We start from the raw sequence: 18,212 nt of genomic DNA on the forward strand, positions 1-18,212 counted from the left end.
ACTTAAGCACAATAACAGAGTAAAAGTATAGTTACCTTCCACCTTTACTGTATATACATTTGAAGTTGGCCTGCCTAAGTGTAGCACTAAGTTTGAAATTTTCTTTGAATCTTTATTTTAAATCTTTATTTAAAACAATAAAAGCTTTCTTTAAAGACATTTAAAAATCTGAGTCTTGATGTTGTACCAACCTAACTGTAACAAATTCAACGTGCCTTATTGTTCACTCACTTGCTTGTTTATTGTTAGTTTGCAAGACATCAATTGTCCTTGTTCAATGAGTTATAATTATATTTAATTTATAATGTTACCGTGTTACTATATAAGATCATACAATCGTCTCCGATTCTCAAAATCATTACCCACAATGCTGCAGTACATTAGCTGTAGCTAACAAACAGCTGCTAAGACTTGAGCCATCTTTACTCCAGCAGACTTGTGCTACATTTTCAGACGGAAGCATTTAAACGTTTGATTCAGAGAATGGCAAATCTGGTTTCAATTATTAACAGTTGAACTTGGTATTTCAAATGTTCCAAATATCAGTCCACTTGCAGCCGTAAAGCCATTCACTTCTCGTTAAAGTTGCAGGAGACTCCCACTGCTGTGTTCTTCTTCTTCCTCCTCCTCTTACATTGTCTATATCCTATATGCGAATGACCGTGGTGATTGGCGTCTGCCATCTTGTCTGCAGCCAGGTCCCTTACAACTTCTGGTTGTTCATGGCACAGTATACTGTAGGAGGCTCTGATGGAAACTGCAGCACAGAGTTTCAGTTCTGCCTCAGCATCCCTGCTGACTCCCCGGCTTTAATTTCTCAAATAAACTGTAGCCCACATACAGTATTTATACCCACATTTTCTTCTTTAATCATTTCACACTGCTGTCTGCAGTCTCAAGATACTTTACACATCATCCAATCCCATTATATCAAGTGCAATTTTTGTATAATTTCTTTCATTGAAGATTCCTTGTCTCCTCACTTTGTTTGTGATTATTTTGGTTTATCTTATCTATGAAAATAAAAGACCACTTTAATACTAATGTTAAAAGAGAATCAATCAAATGTGCTTACAATCCTTATATGCAAATCTGAAACAGGCCCAGAAATGAGTAACTGATGTAATGCTCCAAGTAATACCTGAAAACATCATGTGCTGTAGTAAGCTTATTCGAAGAGGATGAGAAAAGAAAAACAAGTACAGAACTATCTGCAGTAAAATGAAACTAGAATAAATAGACCAGTTTCTCTGATCATGAGAAACAATTGTGATCAGTTGAAGATGCTTTATTTGGGCACACGCTCACATATTGAAAGAAAAACGGCTATGGGGAAAAGAAACAATTTTAGTGCCATATTTGCTCAATAAAAGTATTTTAAATACTGATGTCATACTACAAGACTAGTTAGCCATGTGTCAGATACTGATGCACCATGTACTGTAGGGTTTTGGTTGGTTTCTGTTAAAACATGTTTTAAATGTCCACTTCATCTGATATATGTTGCATATTAGGCTACCTGTAGTGTTGTTTCAACTTACCAAGGATGTAAGGTACAATTGTCTGTTTTTGAAACTATGCTCATTATTGTTTTTACTTTTTTCACCACAATCTGTCAACCAAACAAACAGGGCAGAGCTGGATGTGAGAGTGGTTGTTTCTTTGGTCTAAATGTTTGTTTAAAAAAATAATTCACATAATGACTTGGTTTAGAGGCCTTACTGTAGGCTACATTATGGTACACTTTTACATCTTGTTTCAATAAATAAAACATTAATGCCTGTGTGATTGACAGGTGGATATCAGCCAGTCAGGTAGAGTAGGCTGGTTTTGAGCTGTACATACTTGTTGAGAAAAGCGCTCTGACAAACTCCTGATTTTTGACATCCTTCACCGTGACACTGGGCATCTAAAAGGCTATTTGGAGTCAAGGGTGAGCTTAAAATTCAATTTTAAATATTCATATACCTAGTGGCTATAGGAGCCAAAATGCACCGCCCGTCACAACCTATACTGTCTATGGTCACAACCAGGTGTTAGAACGTTGGAACTGTTTCCTAACGTTAGCTAGCTAGTAGCTATAACGGATAGCACTCAGGTCATAACGGCTCTGACAGTTACCCACACATACAGCTCGCTTAATATCCAGTAATAACAAATATCTTACTTTTGATATACCTACAAAGCCGACAGACAGCTGCTAGGGTACTTTGGGATGGAGTTTAGTCCCAGTTTAGCCGATGGCAGCTAATGCGGTTGAAGGAAGGATGCTGAGGAGAGTGTGTGTGTGTGTGTGTGTGTGTGCCCTCGTCAAGGGCTTGACATTCCTGCTTCACTCAGCCCTTAAACCAAAGTAACTCAAACACTAACGGTAATATTCACCATGTATATTGTAATCACGCAGTATACGTGTCGAATTGATGGTTAAACATTGTTAAAAAAGAGCCTTTTGACTGTGACGATGCTGGGTGTAAGCTGTTCTCGTTGAGTCCCAGCAGAGGGTAGTGTCGGGGCACCCTCACACCACTAGTGGATGGTTAGTAACCTTTTAGTTTCTTTTCCTTTTTCCCCAGCCAGGATGTTGCATTTAATTGCTGCATAGAGTGCAGTTGATGTGTAAAATGTGCTTTATGGCTTAAAAGAAGTTCAGAGGTTAATGTAAATGATGATACATTTGAAAGGATGACCATGAGATAACGCTTTTCATAAAATATAATTGCTTTCGGTCATCATTGATGACCATTGGCCATCTTTCTAGATTCAGGCTAGTTCCAGGCCTCTATATTTGCCAAGGTGATCGCTCCTCTTGGAAAACAAGGCACTACTATCAGTGTTTTATTAATAAACACTCTCATTGCCGGCACAAATGTGAAGTTATGTCTAAAGACAGCATACAGTGAAAGCTTCCTAAACAACCAATTTCTCTCTTTACCCTCCAATGACCTGCCTTCCTTCTCTTCTGCTCTCACCTTTTGCCTTAATCCCTTACATACTATTAGTAGAATGAAATGATCTCAAAGCATCATTCATGTCACCCTCTGTCAACCTGCAACAATATCAGCAGGCAACCTGTGAACTAAATGTAAATTCAGCATAACTACAAAATAGGTTTTTACAGGAGCTATAATTTCAGAAACCTCTCAGGTTCACATTATGTTAGTTGTACTTTTGTGTTTAAAATGTTAAAAAAAAAGAATGGCAAATGCCATAACAGATACCAGAGATTAAGGTTGTGTTACATATTCCCACATGTAGCCAATAAACCTGCAGAGTAATCGTAAATTTTCTGTGGATGCATTAATCAATTAATTAACTTTTCTTTTTACACTGGAAAACACCAACAATTATCTACAAATACGATCTAAGCCAAATCAGACATGTGGATGTCAGGATTGCAGGCTTGCACTGAAGATTCAAATAAATATGATAGGTGGTGTGTTCATTCAGATTTGTTCAATTAATTGATTAGTCAGTTGACAAAAAATACAATCAATTCATTGTGTAAATACCAAATATTAGCTTGTGAGAGCTTCTTAAATGTGAGGATTTGCTGGCACATTTCATTGTAAATTGAATCACTTGGGGGTTTTGATTTTCAATTCAAACCATAAGCAGTTTGAAGGCAACTGTTTGGCTCTGGTAGCTTGATATCTTGTAGTTTGAGATAAGACTCGTTCATTATATGTGACATTTTTTTTTACCGAATGATCAATCAAGAAAATTATAGTTTGACTAATTAATAATGAACATCCAATCATTCCTTGCAGCACTATTATATTGTATGTCTTCAAAGCATTGCTTAAGTTTTAGTAGTTATAAGTGTAGTTGACACTATATGCCGCTGAAAATACAGAAAATCCTGCCGTTTTCTTTTCCTTGACCCCAAAAAGTCTTTTCTGGTATGTAGGCTAACATGATATGCGGATTACCACCAGCGTGTGAAACACTGCATCTAAAGCCAAAGTAGATGAATGTGAGTTTACAAATGTGCAGACATGTTCATATGCACACACACACACACACACACACACACACACACACACACACACAGAGCAGCCCTGTGCTCTCTGTCAGCCCGTCTAAGCTTCTTCCCCTCCCCCCCTCTCAACATCTCTCTCCCCTTTTTTGTCCCCCTCGCCCTCTCCTTTTCCCTCCCGCTCTCTCCTGCCTGCTAGCACTATTTCAAGCCTCTGCCTAGGAGAGAGAGAGAGAGAGAGATAGAGAGAGAGAGAGAGAGAGAGAGGCAGAGACACACAGATGCGCAGTTAGAGAGAGAGAGATAGAGAGAGAGAGGGGAGGGGAAGCAAACAGGATTTAGAGTTCAAGTGCACGTGCAGAAAAGAAGAGGAGAGTCTGAGCAGAAAGGAAACCAGGAAAAGGAACAGCAGGGGCGGGAGACAAAGCACACAGTAGTTTTTTCTCTTCTTCTTTGGTCCTCTCTATTTTCTTCTCACAGAAAAAGAAAGGTATTAGCCGTGGAACAGAGGGGTGAAAAAATGAAAAAGTACAAAATTCGAATACTGTGGGCGTAAAAAAAAATGATTCTCTATTCCTGCCCCCTCCTCTTTCCTTTCCCCACCAACACACTCCTCCTCCATCCCTCCCTCTTGGATATTTCTCCATGAACCCCCAGTTCTCTCTCTCTCTCTGTCTGTCTTCTCGCTGGCTCTGCTTTCTCTCTCCTCCCACCTCTTCACACACACACACACACCCCGGAGTCCTTCCCACTCCTTCCCCTCACGCGCGCTAACTATCCACTTTCACTGGAGACCGACCGCAAAGAGCTCGGTTATATTCCTTCTTTTTCTTTTGCTTGCCATTCTTTGCTTTTGGTTATGCCCTCATATACGGAGGCACCATCACCCCTACTATGCGTGGCGCCCCTGAAAAATGCAGGCCATGGATTGTCCCTGCGTTAGACTGAATGCCACGAATCGCTTGTCCTTTCCTGTTAACAGTTTTTTTCTATACTTCTGCAGTATTTTTTTTGTCAGAACTCGACTTCTGTTTAGAAACCATTTTTTGAATCGTATCTGTATTCTAAAGGTTTTAAAAAGGAAAAGAGTGTCTGATGAATGGACAGATGAAGGGGACAGAGGCAAAGAATGAGGGGAAAATGGAGATCATGGTCTGCGGGAGAAGACAGAGAAAGAGAGAGAGAGAGGTAGGAGAAAGAGTACCGGCACTGGCAAGAAAAACAGGAGGGGGAAGAGAGGAGAAGGGGGACCAGAAGGGGATAGACTTAGGAAGGAGGGACGGCTAGATAGGAAATTGGCAAAATCGCGGGAAAAATGACAAAATACAAAACTCCAGAATGAGCAAAAACTGGACTTCTCGTCAAACTCAGACTTGCACTTTTTTGACATGATTTTTCATCACTTCTCCGATCACCCTCTCATTCATCTGTGAGTATACTGTATGTACATGTCCTTTTCCTTTCCCATACATGCATCCTTTTGACTTTTTTCTTTAAAGCATTCTTCTCACCCCCACCTTGCCTTCAATTCATTTTTCAACTCTTTTTTTTTTCTTGTTTGAGAAATGTGTTCCCTAGGTTGCTAATCCCCCCCCATCCTGTTCGTCTTTCCCATCTCGCGCTCCACCTCTTTCCCTCTTCACTGTCTTTCCTCCTTCAGCTCCTCTTTATCATGGGTTATCGCTGTTCTCTTTGCCTCTCCTTGAAGGATTACCTCTACTCACATTTAGATGAGGGCTTTGGAAAGGGATCACTGAGTGCACCGAGTTTTACGGGGCCCATGCATGGGAGGCTAGCACATGAAGGAGGCAGGGTGTGTGCATTTCTGTGTGTATCTATTTGTATTAGTCATGTGTATCTGTGTGTCTGTGCGTGTGTGTGTGTTAGTATGTTGGGGTGTGATTTAGAGTTAACGGAGCCAGCAGTGGCGGACGGTCAATCCTGCGTACGCATGCGTGGATTCGCACAATCACGTTTTATATTCACGAAATGATTGTGCGATGGTGTTTGTTATAAAATGCAAAGAAATTAAAGGTGATGTGTTAGAATGAGGCGAAATAGAGAGGTGAGAACACAGTAAGTACTGCAGGATTTCTTCTTTTTCCTCTTTCATTGCATATTTCACTCCTCCCATGCTTCTCCCCCTTTTCTGTCCCATCTTCCATCCGTTCATCCGGGTAACCCCAGTCTATCTCTTAGTCCGCCTGTAAAGACGAAACCCGCAGTCCAAGATGTGGTTCGATATCAACAAAAAATAAGGGTGGATTTATTCCAGGGCGTAAGTTAAGTAACAAACTGAAGTTTGTTTCAACAAGTTTTTTCATTTTTATAACTGCGCTTTTGGGCGAGATTACTTCCGTTTGATGTGGTGAAGTTACAGGTAAAGACGGAGGCTTTGGCGCAAATTACTGCATGTCTGCTATGTAAAGATGTCGACAGTAGTGGGTTACAGTGGACAGAGGCATTCGATATATAACACAAGTCTGCTATTGTCCATTTGCAGTGTAGTCCATCTGCTGTAACATCCATCAAGTATACTCTTTTTCTCCCATGGTAACAGCTTCAGATATCTCCTGACATCTCTTTCCTTGCCCCTTTTTCTTCTCCTGTGTTATATATCTGCCTGCTCTGTTTTTTATTTACATAGCCTTCTGTTATCTCTGCCCACATTCTCTCTATTACTTGCCACAGTTGTTATCTATATCCAAGATTGTCCACTGGTATCGTTCCGAGGGGAGTGTGCGTGTCCCTCCGCCGGCAACGTTTTTTTTCTGGTGTGCGAGTGTGTGTTACTTTAAGCCATAAGTGCTGACACACCTTTTGATTGTTTGTGCTAGTTTCTGTCATTTTTGTCTGGTTTAAAATCTTTGCTTATCATTTGTTTGTGAATGAAGCAAGGTTATCGAAGAGAATCTTAATTGTATAGCCAAGGCCGTTAGATAACAGTTACTGGCCTAGTTATCTAATAATATATTCAGTGTCTAAATGTGTGCTAAATGATTGCAATGATTTCAATAATACACAGTTTGTTGTTTAGTGGTGTCCCAGGCTCGACCTTTCAGTGACCTCCACTGTAGCTCTCAAGAAAATGAAGGGAAACGTCTTTGATGTCAACATTTTGCGGAGGAATCAAAGGTCCGTGATTTTCAGCAAAAGAAACAAGAAGGTTAGGAGAGGTAAATCCCTTTTAAAGCCATTAACTTGATCTTTTTTGTTTTCAAATTTGACTTTTACGTTACCAAACCTGCCTTGCACCTTTGATTGCACACATGAGGGGATTTGATGGTAATGTCAGTGTAGTGGGACCCCCAGGTTATGAAATATTACTCAGACAGACCTGGTGTTATGTAATCTTACATAACTGAGGCGGCAGCTCAGCAGGGTCGTGATCAGAGGCTCTGGAGGAGAAGCTATATGGGTCTGCTTATGGTATGAACTCACTGGCAGGGTCAACACACTCTGGGCCTTAAAGGGGAAGAGGCCCTGACTGCATAAAGAAACTGCAGTATTCACACATATGGACTTAAGTGCCTGACACCTAAAGACTGAGGAAGTAGAATAACCTCACCTATAGTAGGAACAGTTTGCTGCAGGCGGTCTGCCTCATTTACACGTTACAGTATGTACATTTCTATGTCATTTGCCAAAACTCATCCTGTTTAAGCTAAATACTTCTATGTCCTTAGTTAACTTTAAGTCAGTTACTGATCTCTGATTTAATTCAACCTCTAAGTAAAAAATTGGTTTTCTTAAAACGTGCAAACCTTCGAAGATAGCCTGCCCAAAACTAGCGTATATCTGACTGCATAATATTTGTAACTTCACACAGTATGTCACAAAAAGTCACAGGACTACAGTCCACAGCCATGACCCATGATTCTCTACCAGCTCTCTGTGGATCTCATGTGTTTCTCGTTCATAATTAATGACATTCAACCGCAGCATACATTAATGGATCGAACAGACCTCAGGAATTCCCATGCAAGCTGTTATTGTGTGTAGCAACTTTGAATTTATGCTGCTGAATTGGTTTTCCCAGCTGTGACTAGTGACTAGTGCTGGTACAACTGGCCTGCTGTGAGCTACGATTGGTACTTTGAAATGCCTGCAACAATCAGAAGTGTTAGTAGTAGAAGTGAAGTATTAAATGGAGGATTAAAAAGGATCTTGAAATATGGTTAAATATGCAGCGAGGATGACCAAAATTAGTGTTAAGAATGCGGCTGGATTTATGCTAGCTAAGAGACAAATAAAAGACAAACAATCCAGAATCAGTTCAAAATGTTTTACAGAATACCTACAATTCTCAAAGTAATTACAATGAAAAAATAATGTAAATGTATATCTGTTTTTCAGGTTGAGCCTCTGAGAAAACCTGAACTTTTCATTGAAGAAGTGATTTTTATCAGGTAAGGAAAGATTTACTGTACATTTATTTAACTTTAAAAAGGGTCCAGAATAAGCAACATATGCTGTACCTCCTCTTTATCCCCAGAGATTGAGTCTATGTATAGGTTTGTTTAAAATCATGTGCTTCACTGACTAGAGCTTTGCTTAATGGCACTCAGCAGTCAGAAACACTTGGTCAGCCATTTTAGTCTGTGGCCCGATCGAAATGCCGATGCACCATCAGAATAATTGAATTACTCTTCCCTGAGTCATTCTGTCATGATTAACCTCACATATACGTATGTGCACTGTGGGCCTATGTGAAAGCAGCTAGCAGACAATCTTTCATTTTGCTGGCACACCTACTTGAGTCAGTTTGGTGTAACACTGTTGGCTATGACTTATCTTAGTAAGCATCTAGTGGAAGGGTCATCTGTTGGTCACGTCTCGATTATCAGATGTTGCTGAAAAGTGATAGAGTGCGGGTATAAAGAGCGGCCTGTGGTGTGATGCCTCACATTACATTTTTGTCTTTGTGCTGATGTCACCCCCATGCCCCCGGTCCAGCAGCAGGAGAATAAGAGCTACAATCTGCCTCTATGACACAATAGAGCCCTTCTTGCCCTGATATTTTCACAATGTGTTTTTGCAGGGCCCTATGCACACACAGACTGTTGATTCAGAGCCAGTTGAACTGTGCACTTTACCTAATATTTCCATTGTTGTTGAAGGTGTTTGCTCAGAGATTTGAAGCAGTTTGCTTCTACTGTCAGAAAAAGCTTTGTAAATACACTGCAGGTAATTTATTCGATTTCCAGATTCATTCGCAGCACCCACTCATAATGGAAAATGTTAATGCTGCTTTATAAACTGCGTAGGGTTAGTAGCATGTGTATTTTTGAGGTTGTTGTATTTTTCCTGGGTCAGTAACAAAGAGAGGCCATGTAAGCCACTGCAGTACAGTTTGGTGGTGTGGCATGGGTTAACGTCTGATGAGGACCGGAGGAATGTGTCCGGGTCGACAGGGAGAATTCCTCAGTCTTGCGCGACTAGGTCACTGCATTGACGAGAGTCTGCCACCTATTTTAGCTTGTGCATTGCCCTCCTCTATCTTTTTCTAATTCTGCCTGCCTGTCTTTCTCTCTCTCTCTCTCTCTCTCTCTCTCTCTCTCTCTCTACTCGTTTTCCTCTGTCTGGTTCCAAGTCTGTCCTCCTTTCTCCTCTTCCACTCTCTTCCTTTACATCATATCATCTTTTGTTCTAACTGCTGGCTCTTTGTTTGTCTCTGTCTCTCTCTTGTGTCTCTTTTGGTTAATCTGTCTGTCTGTCTTTCAGTCACGCTGTCTATTTTGCTGTCCTACTTTGCTGTCCTACTTTGCCACGTTTTTATCACTTTGTTCTGTCTTTTATTTGTCCCCATGAACTTTTTGTTCATATATTTTTTTCTTCAAATATATTCCTTACGTCATTATTCTGTCTTTGTCGTTTATCCATTCCCCAGCCCTTCACCCTCCGTCTTTTTTGTATCAAGTCTGTCTCTCCCTCTCTGTCTTTTTCTTTGGCACATTGAGGTCAGTGCTGCCGGTGCCGGTCCTTTCAAGAGGACATGGTGAGAGTGCAGGGGAGTGAGACAAAAAAGACGTAGACATATACATTCTCTATATGCTTGTGTATATGACATTGGCATGCTTGTTATTAATGCAGTGCTGTAGCATGCATATGGAGCCTGGTGGTGCTGGTCATGTATGATTTATACAGTGCATTCCCACATTCAAGGCCGTTGACTTTCATACCAGTTATCTGTTTTCTTGAGTGAAGAAGTTTGCAGAGTCTCATCTCTTCATTTGCTCACAGCGGGGGTGACAGACAGACCCCCAGGTACAGAAGTGTTTCCGTTGATGGCAGATGTGGCGATTTGACACAGTCTGAACCTCGCACACATGCTCACTGATGGAAGCACGTTTCTCCCTTTTACACAGATTCAGGCTGACCACAGCCTTATACCTCATGCAGATGGATATCAGCAGCCACATCTGGAGATTCTTGTTCTTCTGTACTCTACATCCATTCCATAAACATGTGAATTACTGGTGGGATACCTGGCTCAAATGTTTCATGATTTATTGTTTCACTTAAATTGGGTGAGAGATGTGCCCCATTTGGACATTATAACAATGCGAAATTAAAAAAACTGAATTAAGTCATTTTAGCACACTTTTCTGTCATTGACAAAATGCCATCTGAACTATTCTTTTTTCCTATCTGAACTATTCTATCATGCTAGATTTTTGACTGTTCTTTCATCCCTATCTTGTAGTCCATGTACTAGATCATTTGAATTCCATAAAATATATTAAAAGATCAAAATGATTAGCTTGTATTCAAGCAAATAAATAGTGCTGAGGTTAGATTAATGAAAAACGAATTGACAAATTAATCAATTAAAAACAAAAAATAGTAGTTAGTTGCAGCCCTATGTGTTTACATATAAAAGTTTTACACACTTAACTGTGATTGATGGCATACCATAGTAACAATTCTGTCATGTTAAATTATTAACTGTAATGACATGCCCATTTTATAGTCCATTTAGGTTAAAACTGAATTATTAAGTAAAGAGTTTAAATCCATAAAAGACATTTCTGAAACTATCACAAAGTCATAGCGTGTAATAAAACACTGATATTTGTGCATGCTACACTAAAATAATTTCATCACAACTATGTGTGAGCCTGAACTATTTTAGATAACATCAATCTCCAAATTGGATTTCATAGAATATTGGGATAAAGCTCTTCAAATGCTATTTAATTTATCTCTGACAACATGTGTGTAACTCTGCCTGTGTTTGTTCGTATGTGTTCGCTCGTCCCGCCACCGAGCACCTAAAGCCCTGGCAGTTTCAGACAGTGATGGGAGGTGAGACGTGAGTAATAGCAGTGACTGATGATGTCACAGACAGCATTGCGCCGCTTCAGCTGCCCCCCTGACCTGGGTTTAGGATGGCGGCAGCAGCGCGCAAGCACCCGTGGGTAACACACGCCAAAGCACATTAGAGGCAGGAAGATGGAGAGAGGCGGGGATGGAGCACACAGAACACAGCTCAGGGGAACAGAGAGAGAAAGAGAGAAAGAGAGGGGAGGCTGTCAGATTAAAGAGGAGAGGCAGGAAGAAAAGCTGAGAGACATGGCGATGTTTGCCTCGCCATGCTTTTTTTTTTTAGCAGGCTGTCTGGTTGGAGTTGATGTTCTTTATCATTGCCTCAGGTATCTCTCCCTGTCTTTCTCTCTGTCTGTCTCTGTGTCGGTTTTACTTCCTCTATCAAACTAAATGAGTCTTTGCATGAAAAGAAAAAAATATGTTGATATACGATTAGCCAGAAAACTAATAGATAACAACTTTTATAATTATTATAAAAAATATAATAATAATAATAATAATAATCCATGGTTTATGACATTTATCAAGGAAAAATGCCAAACATATACTTGTTCCATCTGATCAGACGTGAGGAATTGTATCTTTTCTCTTTCTGATATCATTGTCAGTTTAATCTCTTTAGTTTGGTACAGATGAGTGACAGTGATGTAGTTGAAGGCCTGCTGAGCTTGTTTCTCCAGACATTAGTCTGATAGATTTACTCAGATGGCAGCTGCTCTTTGCAGTCCCTCTTTTGCTCCAGTGGGTCCATTGGGTGCTACAAAATATGCAATTCATGATGATTCATATGAAGTCATAGTAGCCCTTATGTAGCTTAGAGAAACATATTGAAAGACAATATGATGTACAATATGATCTTAAACCTGGCTGATAGAGGAATTGTTGCTTTAATGCAAATGAAGTGAGAATATTCTCACTGTCTGATACAGGTATGGCCACAGTCAAGGGGGTAAGCCTCTCTCCACAACCCGTACCTCCTATGGCACCATTTTGATGCTAACAAGCATCCCATTGACTGCCATTCATTTTGACGTCACTTTGACAGCGAATAACTTTACATCTGAAGCGTTTAAAGACTCTATTTGTCCATTGTTTATTTCTAAAGAAACACTACAATGTATAAAAGGCTCCATTACCTTGTATCTCACGTTATGGCTCCGTAGCGATTGTGTCATAACCATGGGACTTACTGTCGCATAGTAGAGGAATTACCGTACAGGAGAAGCTCGCAGGCAGTTTCGACTTACATTAGCTTATTAAGTTGAATTACTAATGTTAACTAGCATTTTAGTTAGTAATAATTAGCCTGTGCCTATGTCATCTCCTTACATATACCTACGCTCTCCGTCTCTGCAAGATTTGGAATGATTGAGATTTCTCTTGGCACAGCTACCAGAATACTTAAAACTTTCAGACACGTTGCTGTCACATATACGTCTTCAAGCTCAGTTGGAGGCTGCACAGTAACGCTCAGCTATCACCAGAAAAGTGCTTCTAATATACCTTCACTGGTCTCCGTCCAGAGCAACGGGATCTGTTGGTCCATTTATTTAACTGCCACAGCCAGTCTATAAAAGGTATTATACTAACATTTAATTTAGAGCTCAAACAACTAATCAATTAGTAAATCCAAAGGACTTTAATTAGCTACAACTTTGATAATTGATTCTGTCATTTTTTTTAATGAAAAAGTTTTTTAAAAAATCACTCGTTCCAGCTTCTCAAATGTGAATATTTGGGGGGTTTCTTACTTCCTATGATAGTAAATTGAACAATCGTGGATTTCTTTCACAATTGTTCTAACATTTTAGAGACTAAACAACTAATGAAAAGCAAAATAATCGTTGCAGCCCTGCAGTAGTTTAATTAATCACCTTGAGAATTGCATCATATTTCAATGCTCATGCATTTTTTGTAATAATAGAGCATAGTCACAATGTGAATAAAGTAAAAGTTGTATGGAATGTAATGTTGTAGGGTTTTTTAATTGTAAAATTGACAACACGTTATTTAGCCATAACTCATGCATTTTTGTTATTTTACTGCATATGTAGATCATCATTGCAGCCAAATCTTCTACTAGAATAGTAAAAAATAGCAACTGTGCCCCTTAGACCCTTAGCCAATCATACCGTAAACGATAAAATAAATCCTAATCAGATCATAGTTTACAAGGAGAAATTGAAGTGGCTGTTATATTTAACCTGATTTTCTGATATACATTGTGCAAATTGTAATAACATTTTTGCGATAGTATTCAATGTTCCACCATTCATACTTCTCTTTCAAGGCCAAACTGTGAATTCTGGGAAATACTATACTATATTTTATAGGTATCCTCTTCAATTAAACAATACCACTTACAGCGAACAGTATTTTCTCTAAGGCATCAGAGATACTGCACTTAAAGCTAACTGAGGCATTTACGCATCATTGAAATCTATCTCAAGAGCTGAGGAACCTTGAGCTGGAAGTTGAGAGTGCCGGTTCACAAGCACTCAGCACCCATGTGTTTGTTTTCACCACTGTCACTTCAAAGTCTCATTCAGTTCCAACTCCTAAATGGCTCTTGATTCTTTGATCTCAGTGCAGAGAAATGAGTAGATACTCAAAGCCGAACAATCCTGTAATTTCAAGGCAATGCTCCAAATCGAAAGAATTTAAAAAAAAATTAGTCACTTTATAATTATATATATTATAATAATTATAATCACTGTTCTGGTATGATATATCTCACCAATAAACATATGCTAATAAATGTAACTGAGATAATGAATTATGTAATATACAGTTAATGTAGCAAAATTGTAAATGTAAGTAATTGGTATGTTGATACTGCTACAATCCATCGCCTATGTATTGCTCAGGTCACAATAATATTCTTAACAATAGAAATATGATACTTGATCAAATCTCTGGGGATTTCTCCATCACAGTCTAGACGAATATTGTCAACCAGTATATTATATTTCAGCCGAGGATCTTACATGTGCTGTTAGACAGAAATACAGCTTCAATCAGGCATTTTAGACCAGAAACCTTTGTCTAAAACCAAACCCAATTATTAGAGTTTTATTATATTATTAGATCTAAAACCTATCATTTAGAGCTGAAACTATTAGTTGATTAATCACTTAATTGATTTAATGCAACTTTTTGCAACTATGATACTCAATTAATCATTTTAGTTATTTTCAAGCAAAGCGCCACACATTCAAACTTATCAAATGTGAAAATGTTTAGCTTTCATATAATTGTAAACTATATCTCTTTGGATTTAAGATTTTGGTTGGACAATAAAAAGCTATTTGACGACATCACCACGAGCTCACAGAAATTATAATAGGCATGTTTTGCTATATTCTGACATTTTATTGACAAAAGGAAATTGATTAATTTAGAAAATAATCAACAGATTAATTGAGAGTGAAAATAACTTTTTGTAGCACTACTAACATTGATAAAGATTGTTTGGTAGTTTTAGTACTTTCCGAACCTTGTAGTAAAGCATTGAGAAGTCTAGCCCACTCCCAATCTGAACGGTCCTTACTGGTTTGGCTGTAAATGTCAAGCTCCAACTGGGACTTTAAGTGGAAAGGTCAGAATTAAATCCTCGCTAGCCTGAGATTTTTAATCTTACCATGCATGGTGAGAAGGAAATGTGTTATTTAGACATGGAATAGAAGTAAAAGGGTCAAGACTGTGCAGACAGTTGCAGATGTTGCTGTTGCAAGATCATCTGAGAAGGTTTGTTTATTCACAGACATGACCCTCTCACCTCAGTCTTCACCAGATTGGTCTCTAACAAAGTGTTTTACTAAAATGCTCTAACATAAAAAAATAAGGTTGAGGATTGCTGATTTTTGTCAGCTACATAAAGCATTACAAGCATGAAGCACACGCATGAAAAATATTAAATAAAAAGTGGATTGGAAAAAGGAAAATACTAGAAAAATGTATTTTACAGTGTTTAATTATTTTATTCAGGCTTCATTATTTAAAGGGCTTTCCATAATCAAATACAACAAAGTGAAGGAAGGACAACAAATGTGTAACTTTATTTAACCAGGAAAGAATATTAAAAATAGAAATATTCATAAAAAGAAGCACTGTCCAGTCTCATTTCACTACTACTGTCCACTAAACACTACCAGTGATGTAGGAATGCCGGGCTTGTCTCCGGTGCACCGCTGCTCTCATGTCTCTCTGTATGTCTCTCTACCTCGCTTAACCATCCATTTTAACCGTCAATGACCTCAAATCACTGAGGTTTGGATTGTAGAAATGAGCGGTCTTTCCCAAGTGTACAGTTAGTCGCTGTGCTGCTGGTAACACATCACCCCTTCAACCCACCACCACCCCTCCTCCTCCTCTGTGGTGCATCACCCCACTCAATCGCTTCCAGACTATCCTTCGCTCTCCTTCCCTCCCTGGCTTAATATTGATCTGAATTCATTTGTTTCCTATTGATCTGCCACTCCACCATCTGCCGCATTGAACAAACACAAGGACACACACCATGTGCAGCCTCATACACACACTTGTGCAGATGCGGCACATGTGCAACTCCTAAAAGCCTCACACATGCACACACATATACACAAAGAAAAAAAGTAATTTACTAACCTGTTATATGTGAACTGATTTGAAGGTACAGTAATTGTGTATTCCTTGAAAACCCTTCATAGTCTTCAGAATAAAATTACCAAGTTAAGTCAATCAAGTTTAGGTTTTGGTACCGGACCGGATTAGAACGCAAATTTCGGTTCCTCATTTCGGTTCCACTTTATGTGCCGACTGAAATATTTTCATCCCTCTGTTGCTCCGAAACAGACATAAAAATATCACACTTTCTCTGTAGTCAGTCTGCCATATTTTCCCTCTGGGCTCACCAAAACGGATCAGGAGAGGTGTCGTATCTTGCCAGAGAAGACAAATATGGTAATTTTTCTGCAAAAGAACTGCTAAAGTTTGAAGCTGGTTTAGTTAGCATACCAACTCAACATTTAGTGTAACTGTTATTTATTGTTAAATTATTGTAGTTGTGTGTTAGGTGACTTAGGTTTACTTATATATTTAAGTACTTTAAAACATTAATATATTGTTACATTTAAATAATTTTCGATTTTAAAAAAACTCTGTAAAAGAGCCTTTCTTTGATGTCATTTTTCAGTTTTTCAAGAATCGTTTTAGGAATCGGAATTGTTTTAAAAGTACCGGTTCGGCATCAGAATCGTAAAAATACGATACCCAACCCTAATCAAGTTTAAAAAATCTGAATTATGCAGAAATAAAATGTAACATATGAACGTGTTTAAAGTGCCCATATTATGAAAAAATCACTTTTTCTGGGATTTGGGGTGTTATGTTGTGTCTCTGGTGCTTCCACACACATACAAACTTTGAAAAAAATCCATCCATGCTGTTTAGAGTGAGATACGGTTTCTGAATGTGTCCTGCCTTCAGTCTCTGGGTGAGCTGTTCAAAATCGGCACGGCTTGTGACGTCACAAGCCGAAACGAGCAGGTTAACCGCAACCATTAGCTCGTTAGCATGCTAACGCTAATGCTAACGCTAGCATGCTACCTCGTTCTCAATAGCAAAGCACTGCTACAACACACACAAGTTCACCATAATCTACAAAAGAACTACTTACATGTGCGCCCTCATTTTGAAGTCTCCCAGCTAATCCTGCCTTGTAACTGACCGAAGTTGTAGAAACAGCCTTTCTTTTACTGTCTATGGAGCTAGCTAGCTGACATGATCTACATATGAGCTACTGGGCATGTGCAGTGCAATCAAAGATAGTACAGAAGAAGAAGAAGAAAAGAGGTCTCACTCTGTAGCTAAAACAGAGACCAGGTGAAAAGAGGATCTGCAGCAGTGAGATAGAGCACTGCAGTATAATAAAAATATGGTGTTTTTTGAAAATTAAACCATGTAAACCTATTCTGGTACAACCTTAAAATACAATTATGGCTGCTTTAATATATTGATTGAAGGATATGACTGCCGTTATACCATATTTTTCTTAACATTGACATTAAAACCAAAAATCAACAATGTGTTAGCAGCCTCGCGACAATCACAAGGTAAACAGTAAAAATATGACATTCACATTACAAAGTAATCTACAAGGAATGTACACTTGCATGTATGTGATTGGCCACCACAGAGTTTTGCACTGTAGTGGCGTTGTGCCACCATTGCATTGTGGTCACGCAAAAGTTCCAATGGAGCTTATGACACAGAAGAATGAAATAAAGCAGGCTTTAGCTACTGTACAACGGAGATACTTATAGTCACTACATAGCTGTTTAGATCTGCTCTTTTTATGGAAATGTATTGATTCTAACAAAAATAAAGAACATCACTAGTTGTATCATTTAGGGCTCAAAGAATAAAGGTTTTTATCTCCGTCTTCAATAAGCTGTGACAGGTTGACCAAGCTTTCCTGTGGCCCCACCAGCCTCTCCAAATTTTTGGTTGGTGGCATCAAGTTGCCATGACACCAGACTGTTTTTCCTGCCCTCTGACCTCCTTTCAGGACATGCTGTGCTCATTCAGACTGCATCTCCAGCAGCAGCTTGAGTTCAAAGGACCAGGGGGGAAAAGAGGCAAGGGGGAGAGGTTGTGTTTCCTCTCGATAATATTAGATAAGATGCGCCACAGGCAATACTCGCTCTTCCTAAGTGCATGCAGACAGGAACACAGAGACCCATATATATATACGCACACGTGGGAATTAATGAGCGTACATCAACACAAAAGCCGCACATCTCCTTCTCTGTTGTCTTTCATTGTGTTGCAGTATCATAATTATTGCATTTGTTTGGCTCACTGCTGTTTAATTTATGATGTCGGATTGTATTTACCAGCATTATTAATGTATTATTCATCACCATTG

The 18,212-nt window shown here is 39.1% G+C and overlaps 1 protein-coding gene across 1 annotated transcript in view; it reads left to right on the plus strand.

Moving 5' to 3' along the window:
* The first annotated feature begins 7,023 nt into the window (after positions 1-7,023).
* Positions 7,024-18,212, plus strand: part of LOC116047349 (serine/arginine repetitive matrix protein 2-like) — a 39,005-nt gene continuing 27,816 nt past the window's right edge. The window contains exons 1-2 of the mRNA XM_035993134.1: positions 7,024-7,152; positions 8,333-8,385. The gene's annotated coding sequence lies outside the window, so the exon portion shown is untranslated. The remainder of the gene's footprint in view (positions 7,153-8,332; positions 8,386-18,212) is intronic.

Source organism: Sander lucioperca, chromosome 16 (genome assembly GCF_008315115.2).
Source record: "Sander lucioperca isolate FBNREF2018 chromosome 16, SLUC_FBN_1.2, whole genome shotgun sequence".
Taxonomy (NCBI): Eukaryota; Metazoa; Chordata; class Actinopteri; order Perciformes; family Percidae; genus Sander; species Sander lucioperca.